The 24,108-nt window shown below is 35.8% G+C and overlaps 1 protein-coding gene across 2 annotated transcripts in view; it reads right to left on the bottom strand.

Moving 5' to 3' along the window:
• Nucleotides 1–22,291, bottom strand: part of LOC143178153 (cysteine-rich secretory protein 3) — a 79,708-nt gene extending 57,417 nt beyond the window's left edge. Inside the window, exons 1-2 of one of the 2 annotated variants that reach the window (XM_076376657.1) lie at nucleotides 21,327–22,291; nucleotides 1,121–1,172 (exon numbers count right to left, since the gene is read on the bottom strand). The gene's annotated coding sequence lies outside the window, so the exon portion shown is untranslated. The remainder of the gene's footprint in view (nucleotides 1–1,120; nucleotides 1,173–21,326) is intronic. The other variant, XM_076376656.1, reaches the window with a different exon arrangement.
• Between the last annotated feature and the right edge of the window lie 1,817 nt (nucleotides 22,292–24,108).

Raw genomic sequence — 24,108 nt, 5'->3', positions numbered from 1 at the left:
GACACCCAGAATCATACCAATCAATCAGATTGCCTCTCGACTCTTTGTACAATCAGGACATGCCCCTCCCCGCGACTCTCCCTTTGCCTCTGCACTTCGTTTCCAACCCCTACCGCCACCCTGCGACTCCACGGGGATCGAGGAATCTCGTCCAAGGATTTCTGGACCAAACTCGAACGTCAGATCGCATCGCAGACGACCAACACGTGTCGAAACTGCAAACCACGCGTCCAACGCGAAAATCTCATTGATAAACAGGTCGTCCACCACGTACGATAAACTCCACGCGAAATTTTGGAATATCAGCCTGTTTCGGCTCGTTATTCTTCCCACTGATATATTATTCGAAGCATGCGTGAAATGCTCAAACTAAATATCGCGGATTAATGTTTTGCACTTTGCATTTTGAAGTGGTTGCATTTTTGGTACTTGTTTTGCATTTGGATATGGGGACGCGAGGGAATTTTTTGATGAGGATTGAATTTGAATATTTGGTCTCTTAAGCTTGATGTGTTCTGTTAAATTTCGATTATTGTTAATAACTTTCAATTAAAATTTTTAATTTAATGTGTACCTTACTTCGAGTAAACTTTTGATACTGGGAAATAGTATCTATTTGTTGAATTTTTATTCACCAATACATAAACTAGTTCACGAAAATTTGTTAAATTTAAAAAATAAACGTATGAATATTTGAAAGATATTTCCTGATTTTAAATTAATAAAGATATACCCATAAAAGTTAAATATAGGCCTTAGAAATCACATAAATGATAACTTCTGCGATTAAATAACTAATATAAATAATTAAAATGAATATTCTACCATTTAAAAATTTTATTTCAAATTAAGCAATTATATCCTTCAATTGTATCAAATAATACAAATTCGACTGTGGCCATGTTGCAACTAAGAAACAATGTACGAATAGAATAATATAATTCATTCCTTAAAGTCTAGGAAAAAATTGATAATTGACAAAGGAAACGTCATTAAGCCATAAATCGAATAAATCTAAGCGAATTATGTTCGTAATATGACATATTTGTTAACATATTGGTTACAGTAAAAGTCGTAACCTGAGTAATAAATAATATTATGTGTTTTAACAATTACTTACAGAAAAACGTAAAAACAACATGAAGTGGTGTCTTCTGGACCTTCCATGACAACTTCAGGATAACAATAGCACAGATTCACTTAATTATTCTATCTTTTAAACACTATTTAACACGAGAAAGTCACTGACTAAACTAAGCGTCAAAAAGAACGCGATGCGCGAAGTGCTCTGCGCCGTACTAAGGTCATGTGACCCTGATTCTGCGCACAAGATTTTCGCGCACTCGTCGGCGCAAAATTTAAATACTTTCTCTGCACAATGCTTTCTTAAACCAGAACAAGATTGCCTTTTGCATCCCTTTATTGTACATTTTCAGTATTTGAAATATTTATTCCTTTAAATTTATTTATCCTTTTAATATTATCCATAAATGAATTTATTCTTTTTACAGCTCGAATTGTAAAAGATACTGAAAAACTTCAGTTAATATAAAATTCTACAGCATTCTATAAGGTCCATAAAAACGTACAAAAATCCCATAGTAAGCACACATCAATATGCACGGAATTATTTTAAAAAATTGTTCTTCAATATCAATTAATACATCGTGAAACAACTTTAATACTGTAACTGTTTGTATTTAATTAAGCTAAAAACCAAAAGCAGAAGTAGATTAAACAAAAAGAAGCTATTCAATAATCTCTCCTTCTTTAACTTATTCACCGCTCCACGCTATATCAATGCGTCAAGGCACACAGAATAAAAAACGACGACGTAGCTTTTAATATTCCAGCAGGAATTAACACATTCGTTTTTAATTTTAATCCAACGTATCGGCCATGCAAGCTCTTCGATCAGTCGTCCACGCTTTATCGTCTCGTCCCAATTAAAAACCATCGCGAAACAATTCGGCCCCGAGCTTTCGTTCCAATTGGAAATAGCGGAAAATTATTTCAGAGAAATCGACGAATTTTCCATCTGTCACTTATCGGTCGTTTGATGAGAGGATCAGAAACATTCCCTAATTACGGTTTGACGTATCCTTGAAAAGATGAAGGGAAACAAAACGAAAGAGGGTGGAGAAGGTGAAGGTAAAGAAGGAAAGTGTTATTAAAATCTTCATCGTCCAGCTACATCGACAGAATTTCATTAACGAGTTTCGAAGCAGACACACCGCCGAGTGGATTAATTCCAGCAGGCACAGGGTGGGCAGAAACTCTAGTATTCCTTGACTATATTAAAGCGCGAAAAAGAGGGGGAGTGGATCAGACTTGGATCAACCTGAATACAAATTGACGTTTCAATGCATATTCCAGCCCGATATTATTATAATGAGTCCTTGGCAGAGAAAAGGATGGAGCTCAGCAGCTCTCCTACAAGCCGAGATGGAACAAATAATAATAATGAAGGTAAATCAGGCTCGGGAGAGTAACGATTTTGCAAGTCACAAAGAAAATAACGTCGCGACGTGAAACACGATGGGAACGTAGAAAGAGGGCAATGAGTTACTGTAACGTGTTTTAGTTTTCATGATATGCGTTTTTGGACGACTGTGGGACATTTCGTGAAACAAATGAAATCATGAGTTTATGGTTTCAATGGTGACAACTGAACATTTACAAAAATATTAGATACTCAAAAAAAAAAGAAAAAATGAAACAACAAAGTAAGTTCCCAAAAATACTTTATCAAATTACTTCATAAAATACTTTATTAATGTTCAATATCCTATTACTTCACTGTAAAGCCAAAGAGAGCACGCGTTAAATGCACAGAAAATTGAACAAAGCATAATGATGAAAAGAAATAATTTTGTACATTAATCGTATCAGAAAATGATAACGCAGTTGTTCAGATAGGGTTCATCAAAAGGCCCTTTTTTCTTGTCGCTTCAACCCTAATCTCGTCTAATTATCGCACGATTAGACTGCGTCGCTTCGCTGACCTAAATTCGAAAGCGTCGTTGTGTAGCTTATCCTAAAATTGCTTCCTCGAACACGCACAGTGAAGTGAACTCAGAGGGGTGATTTAATTAACGACGTACGCGTTCGTAGAAGCAGGTAACTGAGGGTGTCCTACAAGCGACTGCTCCCACTTTGAACTTTAGATTAACAGAAAAATATTGACGACACTGGTAGCGTTAATTGACGACAAAAGTCATTAGAAAATGGCTTTCAAAATTCTTGATTGAATCCTACTATAAACATTGATTCAAATCTCTCCTTATACCCCCTAGTGAGAATAATATTGAAGCGGTAGTTGCAATGATTTTTGCACTTGACTGACGAAGTGACATTGACTGTGTTTATTTTGTATCTGTCTTGTCTTGAGAAGATTATAGTTCTTAAATACATTTGGGGGAAGTACCGCCATACCAATCAGAGTACAGGAGAATTCTTATTGGTTCTAGCTTAAGTTTCGTAACAGGTACAGGTCATGGTAAACCCTGACTTAACTGCAAGCGCTAATGGCCACAGAGGAATGGTAATTTACTGGCTGAAAAGGGATACAATGGTCTTGGAAAGAATATATTAGTTTAGTGGGCTGACCTCTTGAGGAATGAGAATTACATCTAATTTAAAAACAGATGTACCTGTCGAGCAATTGTATGTTATAAATGAAAGTATTCTTATTGTAAGTTTCAACACGAACATCTTAGTTTCTTTCAAAAATAATAATTATTACTCATTCTGAAACTTAGAGCGTAGCTAGTTTAAAATACCCTCTTGTAGAGTTCACTATTTATGCATCAATATGTCGATTCGAATTGAAATGCCAACTGAATAAATCCACCGATTCCTATATCTAAGTTACGAATAAAAGAGTTATGAAAATCGATAATCGAACTGTGTCAAGCCGTCCACTTCACATTTTGAAAATATACGTGGCAGTGTTAGTCAAGAATTCATGAATACTGAAACGGTATTTTAGAAATAATTAATTGAAATTTAACCGTCGTGGTGGAGGTACTGATACCTTTGAAACGTAGAAGAGACGCTGAGGAAAAATGTTTGAAAAGCATACCCTCGTGTGCACGTTCAAAACACACACCAAAAAGGTTAATAATGAAGCTGTGCGGCTCTGTTTAACAATTCAGTAAAAGTTAATTGAAAGCAAAGTGGTCGTATGAATATATTAAAAGAATAGCTTACTCTCCCTCTTTCTCTCAGTCTTTGTTCATGAAAGATACAGCGACACTGGAAACGTAGCTCTTTGTAAAACAGAGAGGCGAACCTTCGGGGTACTAAATGCCCAGGTGAGTCCTTTAAGGACCCTATCGATCCTTTTTCTTATGACTTTCGAGGCAAAGTTTTCGAGGACTTTACGATAGGAGAAAGTTCAAGTATTTGTGAGAAGGGTTCGATGAATCTGTTCTCTGTGGACCAGTTATTAAGTTAATTTCTGAGTTCTGTATCTTTAAAAACGATATTGAAATATGAATAGGTTGATCTATGGCCCCATGAGAGGGTTATTTAATTCGGGGTCCTTTTGAAGAAAATTTAAATTTTACTTATGGATTCTCTTCCTTTCATAATTACTTATCATTCTAATTGTTTTAGAGTAATCGTGTAAATATGAGAGGAATTTTTTAAAACTATCCAAAATGGTCAATATTTCAATTTAAAGTTGCTATTATTAATGAGTAAATCTGAGCACACTGAATTAATTTACACACCTATATAATTAGATAGAAGACTAATTAGTTACTTTAAAAAATTGAGAATTTGACCCTTTACTCAGTTAAAACCTTACTATCTTCATATTTCACGAAACTCTTTCAGGAAAAATTATTACTTATACACTAAAGTAATAAGAAACTACCCCTATCAAAAATAAAATACACTGACATAATAAAAAATGAAGGAAATAAAAAAATGAGTTCAGCACACTATCAAAAAGTACTGGAATTTTCATCACCCAAAGCAACATTACACATAAAAGACACGTTCATCAACCACATTTCCAGCTTACTATCCCAAACTATCCCAAGGTACAGAACCCTTCTAACAGCCTCCATTCCCTCCACTGGCCAGAAAAATAGGGCGCATCTGCCTCGACGTTAACAGAGAGGCTTCCCTGCCAGCGACCGAGCGCGATCCAGCGAAAATTTCGTTACAGGAAGGCAAGATAACGAATCCCTTTTAATTACAGGCTGCTCGATACGAAGGAAATTAACTCCCCGTACAATCAGTTCGCCGCGGAGCCCTCGGCCCTCAGCCTTCTAAGGACCACTCGAGGGAGCGGCATCGAAATCTCGAGAAATTAAAAGTAGAATTAGTTTCCCTTCCACCGTCACGACGCTGTTGTTCCACGAATTCGACGGGCCCTATTGCCTAGGGGAACGAATTAAAAGCAATGGCCGAGTAAGAAGTCAGGACGAGGAGGCGTTTCGATCACGCGGGGACAGACTTTCGAGCTGTTTCGCGGAGCCAGCTATTTATTTGTGCGGATATTAGAGAGGGAGCGAGCTGCCTTTAATTAAAAGTACGTTTCTTGAGAGATCGAACTTCTTCCAACGTTCTGAACTCGAACTACGGCACTTTCGAGTTCCCGCGGCTCTTTGATGTTTGCCCGAAGCGTCCTGTTTTTTCGACTACCTAGTTGGACTACTTGGCCGACTATAATTAGACTTCTCGGCTAAAAAGCGTCAGCCTGATGCTGTGCTAGGGTCTGGGAACGATTTTAGGACTGAACATTCGACGATGAACTTTGTATTTGAGTGCTCGGTGGTAGAGAGCTCTTTTGGAGGAGTCGGTGGATAATAAGTGACTTCTGGAGTTTCGAAGAAGGAAATAGATAGTTCAACTGTGTTTGAAATATTTATGAAGAATTTTGATAATAATGTAACGTGCCTGAAGTAATAAAAATAACTTATAAAAGATGCCAACTAGACATCTTAAATAATGTTACTACAAACGTGATTGATTTTTCAAACGTATCAACTAGATAGATAAAGTGTATAAAATAACGTTTGAAATATTGCACGTATCAAATGGTAGATACAGTGAAATGTACTTCCAGTTATATTGGCTTACAAGTGCGTCTGACCACAGATAGTCCATTTTCACTTGATATTGCGTTTCCCTCGCGTATTTCAGTAGTACGAGTCAATCACATCACCGACATTAGCGAAATACATTAGTAAACTGTTAAAAACAATTTAATAGTTAATGAACAGTGTTTGTTAAATTAAAATTTCACTTCTACACACATTTTTTTTATTATATTTCATCATTTAAAACTGATATGAGTATTTATGTGTACTCTGTACTTTTTACAACCTGTTTACAAAGCTTAGCAAAGTTATTATTAATTTCCAAAAATTATATAAAAATCATATTGAAATCTAGACCTTTCTAGCATGCACATAATAGATCCAGAAAAAGAGACCAAAAAGTTTACAGAAATAATTAAAAGGAAATATTACAACAAAATAATTCTGCAGTCCTGTATTATTCGAATTTCATATCACATCAATTTCTATTAAATTAACAACAAATGTTCTAGCTAAAATGTGTCTCATTTAACATCCTTTCACAAACATCTCTATACAATGTATAAGTCCTGCAGCACCACATGCACCCTCAGTCACGAAAAACATTCCTCAACCCTCCCACACCAAAAAATTAATCTTCAAGCATATCAAACCAGCCACGGTAAAAATATTATTCCACTCACAGAAAGTTGAAACGCGAGAACAATGCATAATTAAGTCGAACAGTCTGGAGCCTCAGCGTCTACGTTTTCCTCAACTTTGACGATCGCAAAGAATTGGCCGCGCAACGGCGTTAAACAAGCGCCGCGAAAAGGTGTCGTTGAATATTCACGAGTTGGTTATACGACGCGTTTTAATGTGGGGCGTTGGAGTCTAGAAGACATGGTCGCGAGGGAGCAGAGGGAAACGCTCAGAGGAACCAATCCGACTACGCGCGAGTGTGTTAACGACGGTAAGAAACGTAGAACGATGGGGAAACGAGGCACGTTTTTCCGTAACGAACCAGCGACGGTCCAGAATTTCATTCGAAGAGAATTGCCTCGCTAACAGAGGACCCCTCACAGCCACCCCCAGGCTTTACATAATCCGCCTTAGTGTACACTATCGACCATAAGTCCGAACCCAACCCCTTAGCCAACCGAAAACGGATTGTTTCATGAAAATTCAGTGGATTGTGTGTGTAAGATGCATCGTGCTGCTGGGGAATTGTCTTATGCTGTTGAAACATTGCTACGGCTATTGTGATAAGGTTAATCTGAATAAAGTGTAGCTTACTGTTTAGGGTAATCTGTGATACTATCAATTGTCAATGTTAGAAAATTAAGAACACATTCGTTTTATAATATTTATGACCTTGTCCATGTAAAGAAAGTATTTGTAATTTATAACATATCTTTGCCAACTTTCTTTTTTTTAGTTTATTTATTTAATGTCGCATCTGCTTGTAGTAATTAGCGACCACTTGTGAGATTACATTTATTTCTACATTCTCGTTTTAATCTAAGTAATTTTCTTACAGTTACATTGCATTACAAAGCAGACTAAATAATTTTGTTTTCTTTTATATCATTTCTTTCAGTAATGTGGTTTCTTGCAGGAAGGATATGACTCTGGCTGAATGTTTCTTGCTGGCTAAGCTTTCTTTAATAGTGTTGGGCATTTTTACTTTTTTCCTAGTACTGTTATATAGTAGACAATCTACCAATAAACGTTTAACTATAAGTTCGGTGTTGCAATTATTACAAAGTGGTTTATCAGATTTCGAAGGTAAGTATTGAAGGTTAGATCAGTACGCCCTATTCTTAGTCAACTTTTTATACACCTTCTTCTAATAGTTATTTCATGTTGATTTTAAGAGAAGCTAGAAAAGAAGGAAACGCGAGAGAAAAGATAAGTATGCAGGAGAAATGATTCGTGGATTAGTGAAAGGCTACACGGCAGACGAAACAAGGAGCAATGAGACTGCCAAGGCATTATGAAAGTCAAGATGAAAAACCACGACACCTTCTGCTCGACCGCGTTAAACAAGCTAGGGAGGACATAATCTAAGATAAATCTACGTGGATCCGTGACCTCGGAATTATAAAGCCGCGAAGGCGAGCAAGCATTCTCGCGAGACAAACCTCGCGGAATTAAATTTCATGTTTGTTGGTAAGAAACAGTGTTTTGTTTCTCGCCTCCCGCCTATTATTTCCCTTGCCACCCCCTCGACATCTTCTGCTTCATCGTTGAAGAAATTCTGTGGTCAAAGTCGACCTTGACATGAAGCGAACTGTGACATATATAGGTGCTATATAAGATAAAGAAATAATATTGCCAGACAAAATACAATTATCCAAGGAAAGTTTCTTTTTTAGTGAAATCGAACGAAAGGTGTCTCAGTTGAATAATTTCTAGGATCTAATTAAATAATACCTAAAATAGTTAAAACATTTTGAGATCTATATTCACATAGTATTTTTTATCTTCTAATGCTCCGTCTTACGAATATCCTATACAATATGAGGATCATTTCGTGAGAGCAGTGTCTCATTATTTTTGTCTCCTTCCTTTTCAAGAGGAAAGTACGGAAGTTATATTGGAGACGTCTTCTTGGATTTAGTGAAAGCACCGGAGTTTTTCTCTTTTCAGTCGTTATTAAGTAATGAATTTTAATCCATCACAAATACTTCGAGGCTACAAAAATGGCAGCAAGCATTATATCGTAGATTCGACCTACATTTTATGTCGAGTTCGGTGGCATTAATTAAAGAATTAAATCCGTGGGCAATCGAGGCCAAGGTGGAGCTTAATTTTCACTTCACGTAATTAAATGTATGATTTCGCTTTAAATAATTAAATGTATGATTTCATAAACCGTATAATGCACAAAAGTGGCACACGTATGAATAACGCGTCTTTTATGTACAAATAGACGTATTATTACGGTAAGTTTGATTGACATCAATGTTCAATGCAACAATATTAATTTATTCAAACAAACGAATGTGAGAAAACACACATTTATAGGAAAAACAAAAGAATCGATATCAACGTCACTCTGCGAAAAGTATTCTACGAAAACATTTCAGAGCTACGTTAGGGGTTGGTATTGCGGCGAGAATATCGCCAACTGGATAATTTTAGGCAGTTAACAAAAACTGTCCTAATTCAGGAAATAAAAAAGAAAAAACTAAATAAACCCGCATTGCGGACTTGTTTAAACTCGACACAATATAAAGTTTCCTGAACATTATTCCTATACATTAGACATGTACTACACTGTGAAAATAATTTGAGTTTATTAAGGCTAGTTACATTAGATGTAATTAGAATTTCACTTATATATTTCCTTTTTCATACATGTAATTAGAAAATAATAAAATTCCCAATGTAAACGATGCAAATATATTTCGAAAGAAAATTTGTATTATTTATAATTACTTTCTTAATTATTTTTACTACTTTTTATCTAGCTATTTTTCTTCGTCTTCTACTTCTTTCTTATTGCTTTTTAATTTTATGCTGTCTTGACCCTTCTGCACAAATAAACTGCAAAGTTATAATTACAAACGGAATAAAATTCTACATGTTTCGTACATTATAAACACAATCGTGGATTTTAAGTAAAAGCACAAAGAACCAAAGTAATATGAAGAACATGTATCACTTTCATATTTCAACTGAAATTTTCCTTTGATGGACAAACTCTAATATTTTAGTGGAAAACTTCGCCTTCCCTCAACGTTAGACAAGTATGCCAAGCATACATGCTATGAAACAAGCGTGAGAGTAATGTGTAAATATAGTTCACGTGCAGTAATAAATTTATTTCTCCATTTTTTTTTTTTTACTCCTACTCTTTTTGCGAGCACACGAGTATACATTGACTTGCCTGCGAACTTTTCATCCTTTATAACGCGACGTGCCTCCCGTCTTTCCCCTCAGATGAGAAATAACGTCGAGAGAAAAACAAACGTGCCACGATTTCGCCCGTTTTCGTGACTTCAAAACAAAACAACACGCTCGAAGAGTTTTACACACTGATACTTCTTAATCCACGTTCAATCGAATTACACGGAGGAAAAATCTTGCGAAGCCGATAATGAAGTCTGGTGGATAGACCGATCCGCGGGTAATCTAAAATGATCGGGGTGAAAAATGAAACTCCTGGCTCCCGCAGCAATTTTTTCCATGTTAAATAACTGTCCAGAATGAACTCTAAGTATTGAGAAAAGACTTTGATGGAATTACTGTGGGTTGCAATATAAACTTTGGGTTACTTTCAATACTTTTTTAAGATCGAGATTGTGGTCTTTATACACTTATTAATATCTTTATTTAGCCCTCTATTTTAATTTAGTTTTGTTACATTATTGCATTCTCTGAAATTTGGGATAAATATATCCAAGTATCTAAGTCTGAATTATGTGTAATTGAAATTATTGTCTTTTAAAAAATATTGTAAACCCATGCAGTACATTTCAGGTTTTATGACCACCTTTATATTTATAGTTGCAAACATTTTGTAATTGGAAATTAATAAACTAACAGTTTGATTATTATTCTCGATTACCCAGTACAATAAACATAACTTTGAGCCAAGATAATAGTCTAAAGCGAGATTCCTTAAATAAAGACATAGTTAAGTACACACGTATGCGGAGAATATTTAATGTCGATTTTCTCTAAAAACCAACCCTCATATGAAAAAATGTTATTCCATATTTTCGACTTATTTTTTATCTAGAATTACCCCCTCATCGATTGTACCAATTGTCGACCACCCTGTATAAATATAGTGTTACTCATACCCAAATAAATTTTTCACAAATGCACCCTTAACATAGCTCCTTAACCACTCCTTGAGAAACTAAATCGACTAACAATAAAGTTGAAGAAGCTATTTGAAACTCTCACCTCTTTGCAGATAGCGCGAGGTAACATTAACTCGCTCTTGCCAAAAGATGTGCACATTGCAGAAATTCTTTCAGAAAATTCTTACGTGGCGAACGAAATGTTCGATGCAGTTCCTTGTGTACTTAAAAAGGGAGCGAAGACGGGTCGTTTGCAAATTCATGTCTCGCGAAAGCAGCGCCTCGAACAGCGTGCATGACGGGAATTGCAATCCGCGATGCGGCAACAATATTCATAAAATTCAATGGGTCCACATGCAAACACCGTGCTGTTACCAATTCGCACGTTCGCGGGTCGAGGCGAAAGGAAACCGGAAACGCGGCTCGAAACCTCAGGATCAACATTTTATAGAAAAGAATCGCTGTGCTGCACGCCACAGAGTCCTAGAAAAGAGAACTACTGTATAGCAAAGAAAAGGCGAAAGGATATTCTTGGTCGGGCAAACTGCATTCTCACAAATAACATGTCGTTTCTTTTTATGTAAATGCATTCTCTGAGAGGATAGCATGTTTAGTTGTCTTGAATGTATAAGCACGTGGTTAAATATCTGTAGCTTAATTTGAACCAAGAGAAAATAAAGGGAACGCGGAATATTTTGCATGATTTATGGTATCTTTAATTTATACGACAAATTTTCCTGTGGTGTAATTCGTTGAGGTACAGTGCTGAGATTTTTTGTAGCACTTTTCTCTGATAATTATGCACCGTGAAAGAGGTACGTTTTAGATCTGTCGAAACGTTATGCTTTTCTACCTTTTATTTAGTTTATGTGTTCTTTCTTGTATGCAATATAATTTCAAATATAACATTTTAAAATAAATGTTGGAAAAGGATTTAAAATTATGTTTGAAACCAGGAAGTACACAGCTCGAAGAAATTATGCAACATTTCGACAAACCTAATCTAATTATGTAGGTACTTTAAGCTGAAGTTCTGTTTTCTTGAAAATAGATGTGTCACCTGTTGTATTATGTTTGGACTATTATTGTAAATCTAAGGGAACTCGTGAATGTTAATGTATGTACGTACTGTCTCTGTACCTCTCTGGCTTAATATTATGCCTTTGTATGTTCTACCGCAATGCAATTGTATGTCTCTAGAAATGTAGAATAGTTCTTAAAAATTTCTGACATTTATTATCAAGCACTTCATATAATTATTCACTGAATACACAATCTTAAATAGATATAAAAATTGCATTACTTCTAACGTAAAGAAGAGAAGCAGTTTATACTTTAAAAGTTCAAATGTAAGAAATTTAGAACTAAGAAAAGTACCTAGAACACTATAAAAAAATATTTAGTAATGTTAATAATTATAGTACTAATACCTCTCGAATCACCAAACCAATTTCTCCCTTATCTACTTCTCCCCTTTATATTCCTTATCAACATCACTAAAACAAAATGACTATTACTTTATGCAAAACCCGTCTTATCGCAACCAACAATGGAGGTTTAGCTATTCCAAAAAAAATACCAACAGAGCGAAAATACGATTATTATCGTCATTGCAAACGCGAAAACGCACACTGGGAAGCATTACACGCAAAAAGCACGCGTTAATTCGGCTCACCGAACGCGGACGTTAATCCAAAGATATTTATCGTTTTCACACATCCCGTAACGGGATCGGGAAAAAAAGAGCGAGCAATCTAATCCTCCCTAAACGTGCGCCCTTTAAAACCGATACGATCGAATGAAAATTTAACAGCCGGCTTTAAAACCAACACCGCTGCCACGACTGTAACGAGGCGGGTTTTTTTCGACTGTTCCGCGCGGATTTAAAGTGGATTTAAACGAGTCGAAATGCTAGCTAGGGTCACATCTCGCCGAAAATTCGCCCATGTGCACGCACCCACGCACTACGAAAATTACTAACTGTATTCTGTTTTAATTCGAATTTAACTCTGTACATACACTATCGCGTCGTGCATACACTAAGCTCCTAAGGATGAAAAAAGGTCATATGAACATGGGTACACAGAATCTTCATTTTCGAGATATACATACTTTTTCTTTATTTAAAAACTGTGTGAGCAAATATGGAACGTAGAATTAGGGGAACTAATAACACCTTCTGATGGTGTCGAGATTCATTAATAGCATGCGGATATTCGTACATCTTAGAAGTAAATCATGGAACAAGGAAGTCATTTTCAGCGATTTCTTTGAGTAAATTATAAATTTTTTTAAACGAAAAATATTTATATCTCGAAAACGAAGAGTATCCTTAGAAGGTCTAGAATATGATAAGAAAGTTTGGCCATCTGTTTTTGTGGCACCCTGAAATGAAATTGGTAGCCAAAAATATATCATAGAATTTTACTTGTCCTATTTTGCATATTGCAATGATGTGGAAATGTCCAAATACTCAATGCAAGGTGGTGTATTTCCGCTCATAATGTCTTCCTCGCGGCCTCTGGGAACGTGGCAGATGCTCAGCAATTTACACGCACCTAATGTAACAGGAAACATGGGCCAACGCGTAACAAGGGGTGCAGGGAGTGGAAACTACCCTAAAACGTGTCTCATCGAAAACTCCCCGCTGGATCTCGCACCAGCTACGACGAGGCGAAGAAAGTTACGAGGCAACTGTGTGGTAATTGTGCGATCTGCGCGCAGAATTGACGTGTTCTCGAGCTGGTGTATGTGGGAATTAGGTACTGATAATGGAGGATCAACGTTCAACTAGTTCTGCTGGAGCTGACGCTCGATGGAAAATTGTTTTATGCCGAGTGATTTATAACAGCGAGGTAATATTTCACGGAATAAATGCATGTAGTAAAAGGAGGAAAATGTGCCGTGCGAAGGTGCAGTCACGAAATTTATGTACACTCTAAAAATTGATATATTTTGGGATATACGAGAGCTTTAACTTGAGGACACTGTGACTCGTATACAGTTCCTTATAGCTTATTCCTGCATATACAATACGTTCCTCTTTATAGCGTCGTTTTAAAAGTATTATTAAATTCGATAAATGTGTACTTTGAACTGAGATTAAATAACTTCTGCAATCATTGTGTAAATATGAAAATAGACATATTTTTACTACATTAGTTGTAGTGAATCGTAATATAAGAAATAGAAGTATACTACATAAGATTAGAAATACATTTTGAAGAAATAATTACCTACTTACAAGAAAATATCAGTAAACATAATTTCATAAAGAATACTATTGTATTTCCTAATCTAATGTATTATATCCACATATCACAGTGTAGATGTATTATAAGATGAATATTATTAAAATATTTATCTTATTGTAATTCAGGATTCACTGTGTGGAACTAACGTTCTGATTTATAAAGACTTAATTCTTTACAGTTGGAAATTATTTTTCAAATTTATTCCAGTACGACTGAATTAATTCAATAGAAAGGAAACAGTGTTTGCTCCTATAGTATAAAGCCAATGTCCAGTCGAACAGAATATATTACTCGTTGGAAGAAAATCGATGCCCTACCATATTGGACATAGGGTTATAAAAGGTTGAAACATTCATATGTCAATTCTTTCTGCTTTAATTCTAAAGATGGAAGTGACAATAGGTAATATTTTTCAAATATTTCACGTAGAAAAAGAGAGTTTTAAAAATTCTGTAACTGAATTTATTCTCCCTTTTACTTCTTCTAGACTGGATCCTAATTTAACCAGGAAGGGGTTTTATTTGACTTCACTTTGCAGTGGTTCATAAATTTGCTCGCGCAGGATTATTAAACCCAGACATTTAAATTCTACTGATATTCTATTTTTTAATAATTGAATTTAAAAAAGTGGGCAGAGTTAAATGTAGTAATTCAAATTGAAACAGGTAAAACAAAATGTAGGCCTCTTAAATAGATTACAGTGCCTCTCGAAAAAATAAGCTCCTTTAATTACGCAGTCACGTTTAATATAACAAATTATGAACAAAATTACTTTATGAGACAAAATGTACACGATGACAACTATTACTCCTCCACATTTTGCGTTCTCTGAGCGACAGTCGACCCAACCCAATTTACTTCATCCTGCACTGCTTCATTTCACACCACATTACATAAAAATAATTCAAAATCAGTAATCGTAAAATCGGAACTAACCCTTTTACCCCACATAAAAAATTTACAGCACCAAAAGATAGCACTGATATAAAAGAAGCACTTGGGTGCTCCTATAAAATTATGCTTCAAAAGCAAAGAATTAAATCATCCGCTTATCCAAGCAATAAAACCTCAATTCACAACTCACTTTCTATTGCAAAGGCACTTCCAACACTCCCCCAAAATAGCCCAAAATGCCAAATACGACTATTTGTTTCTTCCACTAGCATTATCAATATACTGGCTTCCCTAGAATTTCATGCTGTTCTATCAACAGCTAAAAGACACTTAATTGTAAATCTGGAACAGACATGTCCAGTAATTTAGTCAAATCAACACTAATTTTTCCACACACAGTAAGTTAAGATCAAGTATCTTGGTCAATTGTATCAGTTGGCCAGTTGTAGCCACGTCCAATAATTTAGTCTACTAGTGAGTAATTTAGTAGCTTACTGGATACTAAAAATTAGTGTCGATTCGATTAATTGTGACTTACTGTGTATGTACACAAAAAGTCAGTCAAATCGACACTAATTTTCAGTATCCATACACAGTAAATTAAGATCAAGTATCTTGATTAGTTGTGCCAGTTAGCCAGTTGCGTTCACTGAGAACAAGGACTAAACCATTGGACACCGTATCGTGTACCCCAGACAAAGGTTGCAGTGGCCAGGAAGGGGAAACCAGTTGAAAACAAGTTGAAATAAATCGAATAATCTGCGGGGCTGGGGTGGGATCAGTGGCGGGATGGCGAAAGAAAGGGAGCAATTTGGCCGTAGTAAAAGCGTTGCGCGTTAAAACGCAAATGCCACTGAAGTGCGGTTTCGTGTTAGGGGCTGTGAAAGGACCTTCCAGTTTCCCTCCTCGTACTCTTTCGTGCCAGCATTCCGCGGCGTGTTCGCACGCGTCTTTATTGGAACTTGTCAAGAACGATATGGATTTCCGCGATGAAATAGTGAACTCTGATGAGACCATTAAAATGTTTTTTAGGTTATTGGATAGCCAGAAATTTCATAGGAAAACGATTTTGTAATTTCGCAACTGTATTCTGGGATTGAGTGAATGTACAATTTTTTAATCAACCTGTCACGTTAATCCCAATTTGTTGAAGGGGATACTCTCATGGTACTAGGGGGGTGGCTCATGAAACTTTTCATGCACAATTAAAATTGTTAGAGGTACTTAAATAATGGCCGAAAATTTCGAGCGATTTCTAAATTAAGATAGTGATATCCTTGTTAATTGGAGGATTTAAGTTGCCATAAATAAGTCACAGAATCGCCCGCATATATTTAGAACATTAAATAGTGGTGAATATTACTGTCGTATATTTTTTTCTTTTAACTGTTTCTTAATTCTTATTTAGTTTCTTTAATTTTAGTACGAAAAATGAATTTTCTACAGCATTCAAACATGTGGATTTAATAATCTATTCGTGATTATACTACTGAGCTTCTATTTGTTTATTTCTCCTTTTATATTAACATAGAAAAATAATGTAACTATTGTTGAAAATATTAACTTTGAGATAAAAGTATTTTAACCCACTTTAGCATAAATGATTTCAAACTATTCAAAATTGACTTCTATTTATGAAAAACAAAATGCAATGCAGGTGGAGGAAAATACAGAAATACAACAAATAATATGCATGCATAACAGAAATAAATAACATAGGATTAAATCGAGGAACAGGTAATACCAGCCAGAGCAAATTAAAAGCAAACTTCATTGCTTTTCTGAGTTGTATTAGTCGAGTGCTTTGCTTAGAGTGGCAGAACTGTTTGTATAATGAAACTTTTCGTTTTAGAGACCAGTCACCTTTTCGGTACTAAAATACAAAATAATTTATAGACAATATTACTTTAAATAATCATCTATTTGAAAGATGAAATTAAAGCATAATACGAGAACTATATGTGAACATTTCCAGGAAAGATTTATTTTTCCTCGCTTTTCCCTCAGACTATACTAAATGGTTTACTTATACTACTAATCAGAGCTGAATGAAATTTGAAATAATGTTAAATTATATTGACCCTCTCATTTTTAAATAGTATTTGTATATACTATACATTCGAAGTATTATTTAAAGCTACTGCTATTATAAAAATATTTCATCTTTGCAATCTTTATCAATATTCAGAACTATTTCAACTGGCTATTTTTCTCTGCTGTGCCAATAACGCAGATTGTTGCATCTTGTTTCATAAGCAAACATCAATATGTAAATACTGTAGCTAAAAAACTTCAGATCAGCTCATGAATGCTTGAAAGCTCCAAACTATCGTGAATATAACCGAAGAATTCGCAAGCACAGCGCATTAGAACGACTTCAAAACGAAGGAAATAGCGAAAACATAAATCAAACTTTCGGAACCACCGTGTTTTGTCGCGTTCTTAAATGAAATTGAAATGTAGGAAAAAGTAACACGTCATTTTCATGATTTTAAACGCTTTTCGTCGAAATACGACGGAACTAGGAGAGTTTTACATTTATTTGTACCCTTTTGATTGCTTCAAATTCGGGGAGAAAATGCTCCTCGAGACTGCCGTTAAAATAATTTTCCCTTCTAGAGCAAAGAACCTTGGTCCACTTCCGCAGATAGAAATATTGCCAGGACACTTTCTCTGAACGTTGTTAGACACCTAGTATGGAACCGAGAGGCAAATTATCACCTGAAACTTTTCCATTCGAACTGACTACAATTATTGCAGTTTTACGAGACAAATTTAGTGGGTCATTATTCAGACGAATAATGTTCTTTAATTTTTATGGTAGAACAGTTTCTCCCTTTAAGGCTTTGAAGTATTGAATTTTTATATAATTGGTCTCTTTGATACTTGAAGAGTACTTGTGTATTACTGAAATACTTAAATTATTTAATAATCGTTAATCATCGTCTTTAATAACTAAGCAGAAACCTACTCGAGGAATCCTTCTGACGCACTCTACGCTTAGCTACTGAGTAAATTCATCCACAATGAGGGGATTTTGAGAGGAGTTTAGACCTTCCCAGGTCACAAAGTGGTGAAACCATCTCTATGAAGAACATAATCTACGTAATTTCTATCTCATATTTAGTTTCATCTTTTTGGGTCTAGATTATGTGTGAAAGGTGACCCAAATTTTCGAAGGGCAAGAAGGGAAAACTTATGAGATAAGGTCAAGGAGTACTTAAAAAATTTATATAATAAAAGGATGAGAATATTGGTCTATACTCTCGACTTGGTATTAACCTGAGGTTAATAAGTCGTTAACCTTACTGAAGTTTCTAAATCTCTTTTAGATTATTCTTATACATCTTTTTTATATGACAGTCATGTTTTATTGTTGATTGCATATCAAATTCACGTGTTTCTTAAACTAAATAATTTTTATAAAATTGTGATTAAATTTCAGAGTAATCAAACTTTAGTTAGCTTCGAGAGATCTTATATTTAGAAGCCTCGAGTTTCTCTAATGAAACACTTCAGTATATGACTCACAGATGCATTCAATGTTAGCTAATTAATTACATGTGAAAGCTATCACGATGTATTTTTTCTTCTCTCTACTTTATCTCCACCTTTTACATTCAATTCTTGACCAATTTCCTCAACCTCACTGCTGCATCTAAATTTAATACACTTTCGTGAACAAATTCATAAAAAACTGTACACCCACCTCTTCCTATTTGTTTCAAAAAATCAAACTCTCTATTCCACGAATCATTTTCCAAAAATTTGCATTGTAAAACTGGATAACAAAGAAGCTTTCAATATTCCTAAACGCAATACAATCAAAGAATCAAAAACACTCGAAAATAACAATATCACGAGCAGTGATCATCGCTGCAGATAAAATAATGAACAACTCTAAATCTAAGCAAACATTGGGTAGCAGGAACGACTGACCAAAGCAGTGCATAGAAAATTCATTATGCATCCAACAGAGCAGGAGTTGAAAAGCACTCATGAGAGCAGGCTAGAGAACTCGATGAGAGAACTTTACAGGGAACAATCGCAATCGTATCGACGCCTATTGTGTCGATACAGGAACACTTTAATACGCGATCTAAAGAGGAGGGAAGTTATCTGCGCCTTCGAGCGCATATAAATGTAAATGCAGATGTAAACGCTGCTTCTGGCGAGCGTGGCCGCTCGATCTGAACACCAGATGCAGGTCGTAGACTCGTAGTTAACTGCTGAATCGCAATACGAGCTTTTTACATTTGACCTGAATCGAGGCTAGCATACAGATACGAACGGCGCACATAATATTTTCATGGAACATCTAATACGACCTACTCCGCGTATAACTTATGTGTATCCCTTCCCTCCACATTATTCCCGTAGTTGTTTGCGCGCTTTATTGCTCGAATTATCATTTAACCCGTTCAATCCAACTGTGTCCTCGTTCGGGGATCAAAGGACTGCGTCTACTGCTCTCTGTTTTTGCTGGCTTTGGAGCTTAACAGAGCAGAATTCGTTCATTTCGAGCAAGTAAGGTACAGAGCACTATTTTTCATTTAAATATTTTGCTGTTTCGACGTGGTGACATTGAAGATCTTAAAATAAATCTTTGAAATTTCGATCAGCTCATGCACGTGAAATCGGTTTGGCTTGCCTTGGAAATTATTTTTATTTGATTTATTTATTAATCGGGAAATTAAATGAAAGGATTCGTAAATGTTCGCGCATCGTTGGTAAACGAAAGGATTTTATGATCTCATCTGAAAATATCCTAAAAATTCGTACTAATTGGATTGTGGAATTTAGTTCACTGATATTTGAGATGAAAAGTCGAGGATTCGACAGATTATCACGCGCCTCTTATTTTGAATTTCGGATAATTGAGAAGAGATTGTAAGGTACACATGGACCTATTTTCAATTCAGATCAGAGGTCAGGGAACGTTTCTCGCAATGCAACGTTACCGAGGAAAACAACAGGCAAAAGAGGAAAATATCAGTTTTATAGAGGCAATTTTGCAAAGAAATATTCGCAGTATTTGAAAGACATCAATATCATATGTCAGAGTTAATGTTTCGATTTTCTAGCGACGTATTTTACAGTTCTGAACGAAAGCAGATGTCAGCAAGGATCAGTTGCAGAAAATAAATATCAACGTATAAGAATTAAAATAAAATACACATAAATATTTTTCATAAAAAGGAATTTTGAGAAGAACTATTTGAATAAAAAGTGAAATCATATTTGAGGTAGATACCCTATCAATAAAAAAATCTACCACTAACTAAATATTTCATGGAGTTCTATAATTATAAAATCTTCATTTGAAACAATTGAAAAAATTTTCATTTTATAATAAGATAGTGACTCAGTATATAGTTATCACAATGTTTAAAAAAGAAAATTAATCGACCAGAAAGATGGTTAAGAATAGGTGCTAAAAACGAATGATAAAAATTGAAAATATACTTATTTCTTAAAGAAGTATAGGGAACCAAACATATTTTGACAAAAATTAAACTGTCTCAAAATTTGCGTTTTTTAAACTCTGAATGGATAGCATTTACAAGATGATATATCCAGCTTCCGTCAAAATTGACAAGGGTGCGCTTCCATATGTGTCTAGATGAAGTTTACGAAAGATAACACCTCTGTGCCATGTAATCCAGAAAAGAGGCAAGCTGGCAATGCGCGATATGTCAAATGTTTTGTCACTCCAAGATGATATTGATCAAATTTTCTCACGTCTTTTTACGTAAATTTTACTCTAATCAAAAGAAGAAAAAAAAATTAAAACATTGATTATAATTTTCTTAAAAAAGACTTTAAAGTACGAAGAATAACTTTGACCACAAATAACAAAAATTATACATTATAAAAACATTTTGAATTTTCACAGCCAACAAGCTTTAAAATTACTCGTATCGTCAAATTAGAAAAACTGATCATATCACGTTCGACTATCTAACTACAGAAATAAAAACCAAGCTCCTACGTATTGGATAGGAGCACGTGAAATTGTGGATTACCAGAATGGTAACTCTGATGAATTTTAATCACAAGACACCCTAACAAAAATAAAAACCCATCAATTCTGGCAACCACTGAAACCTCCATCTTTTGCCTCCACCCACACAACAGCCACCGATCGTACACAAAATTCAGACACTGGAGGCGCAAGAATTCAGACCACAATGGATGACCCAAAAGTTCCCAGTGACAATGTGCCTCGCACGCTCAACTAACTCAAATTGTCGCCAGGAGCACGGTTCCTTTAAAAAGAGGGAAACACGCCTTCCTTATCTTGCATGAATTTCAAACTGACTCACCGTAACTCCCGTCGAAGAAGTTCAAAGTTTGCTGGCGGTCGTAAAGCTAGAAGCCCAAGCAGGTTGCAGTGATTAATCGAGAACAATTGTCGCGGCTCCGCGACAATTACTATTGTTCAACCGCGTGTTAACCCACCGATCTCATTCTCACCAGTCAGAAACTGTTTTCTATCGACACTCCGCGAACTCTGAGCTCACATTATCCAACCACTTCGAACATTCAACGACGTGCTTGCCAAACAGTTCCTCCATATACTGGGCCCTCATCGATGATTCTCGCTTCACGAGCTGGTCAAAGTGTCGCTAGAACAGAGGCAGCAATCTTCGCTGTCTGTCAAGATGTCTTCACTTCACTCGAAACAAAGATCAACTGTACGTAAACTCGGAGGCGTAGCACAGATTCGGCGGAAACACCTCAAAGGAATGTCACGGTTTTGGTCTCCTGGAATAGTGACAGGTCAAAGGACGTCAACATGGAACCAATCTCCATACGACTCTGCGAAGCTTACGAGGACACATCGAACTGAACACACGTATTTCTTAGGAAGCACCAAGTATTACTCAAAATATCACCGTAAACATCACTGACAACCTAACAAGTTGTGTAGTTTGTCATCGAAATGCGATGGCTCATCGCGATTCACCAGTTGGGGGTCGCGAGGGGTCCTCGAAACTCGGATTCTTGCACGTCGACGACACTTTGCTAGAGATTCCTGAATGGGACATCTCTTCCAACATGCACACTAGGTACAGGAAAATATTTTTCAAACGTTCGAAGTCACTTTCTCAGATTGTTCTTCGATGAGAATTATCCAGGACGTGGAAAAATGGACAAGCTACGTTTTGGATATTAATGTTTTGGGGAATTGATCAAGTTCCAGAGATCTGTAGGGAGATGAATATTGTGCCTTTTGTTAGGGTAGATGGTAACGTGTTCGAGGCAAATGACGAATCATGACGACCGCGCCGAGATGATACTTCTTCGAACAGTTGAACGAAACTGGCACCGGGTGCTCGCGCGCCACTACGAAAAGGGTCACCTGGCCCGAAGAAACGAAGCGGCGCCGCGCGTCGCGTCGCGGCGCGCGTCTCTCCGTGCAACGCAAACCGAACTGGCGCAAGCTCTTCTCTCGACTATCGGGGCGAGAACTGGCGTACACCCTTCGCGCTGTTCCTGGCGCGCCAACGTCTCTGTGCCTTTGATTAACTCGTGGATTTTACCTGATATTGCTAATCAGTTGCCATTATGGTGTCTAGAGTGTTCGATAGGAGGTGTCAGAAATTTTAATGGATTCTACGTGTCAAAATAGGTCGAAAGCCAGGAATAACAGAATTGTGATTGAAGCTTTGTCTCAGAGTTATTCATTTTTACAGGAACCTCTAAAATTGTCGTGAAATATATCTGACTTGGGATTTATTCTGCTGACAGAATACATTAGGTCAGATATAGCGATGTCAGTAGAATAGAGTCTGAGTCAGACACATTTCACACGTATTTTAGGCATTCTGTCAGCAATTAGTAACTTGAAATAGAATTTAGCAACACTGACCATCAAATTGTATGTAAAACTCATTAATAATACGTAGCTATAATAACATATTAACTCTCATCTATTGTTTTTGGTCCCATTTTAAATTTTACTTTTTATGCATCTAAAACTTCTCGAGTTTAAGTATAGTACTTACTCTGGATAAGCTTAAGACTTGTAATTTATAACTATAACAAATTAAAACAAAAAAGAAGTCAGTTTATTTATCGATATGTCGTCTTTTATTGCCAAATGTAAAGATGGGAAAAGATGAGAGAACAATTTCAAGACAGATGTCTAATTCTGAACCCTTTCAGTTGTCATAAAATTATTCTAATTTTACCATTTAATTATTCTAATAAATTTAAGAGTACCATACACTCTTTTTTTTCTTTTCTGTAAATCTCCAATAGGGATGTAAAATATAGTAAATCGTACTTGAATTTTACGAATACTTGAACATACGCACAATTTCATACAGAATATCAAGAATTAAAAATATTGCTTAATTACTAACACGCTTTCCTCGAATGAAATTACAAAGATATATGCACGAAGTAATACAGGAGCTTGTAAAACGATGTTCTCGAGGAAGTTACACTAAACAAACGGAACTCGGCGAAACTGTGCGAGAAGAGACATAAAACTGTCTGCAACCGAATAAAAGCGAAACGCCTATGAGACGGCGATGAATTACTGGAGGATAAATTGAAAGAAGTAGGTATATAGAGCGGAAAGTGAAACCTTTGGCTGTGAATGCTTTAAACTTTTGCTATCTTCTGGTACGAAAACTACTAAATGTCCTTTTACGAAACCTTGCAGGCGGGACATTTATGCGAATAAAATAGAACAGAATATCCATAATGTTAGGAAAATTGCTTCACGAACAGCAGGGAGTGAAACTAGAAAAGCATTTATAATGCTTTCACTCCCAATTGTGTAAAGGAATTTCTTCATTTCATTTCTACGCTAAGTATTACACTTTCCCGTAATGAGCTTGCAACTAAATAGAAATTGATTAACAGTTTGTAGTTAATACGGTTTTAAGGCTCATTCAGATGTTGGATAATTTTGGAAACTTTTAAACTAAATTTTTATATCAACTTAGAAAACTGGGTTGTGAGTTACTTTAGAAAATTGTGAGGAAACACTCTATTGTGAAATTGAAGCAAAATAGATCTGAACTACTTGTCGAACTTTCAATATAATCTAATCAAAACTTTGGATATTTCACTAATTGTTATGTGCATTTA

Source organism: Calliopsis andreniformis, chromosome 4 (genome assembly GCF_051401765.1).
Source record: "Calliopsis andreniformis isolate RMS-2024a chromosome 4, iyCalAndr_principal, whole genome shotgun sequence".
In the NCBI taxonomy this organism is placed as follows: Eukaryota; Metazoa; Arthropoda; class Insecta; order Hymenoptera; family Andrenidae; genus Calliopsis; species Calliopsis andreniformis.
The sequence above is the reverse complement of the archived record's forward strand: the minus strand, read 5'-3'. Positions and strand labels throughout refer to the sequence as shown.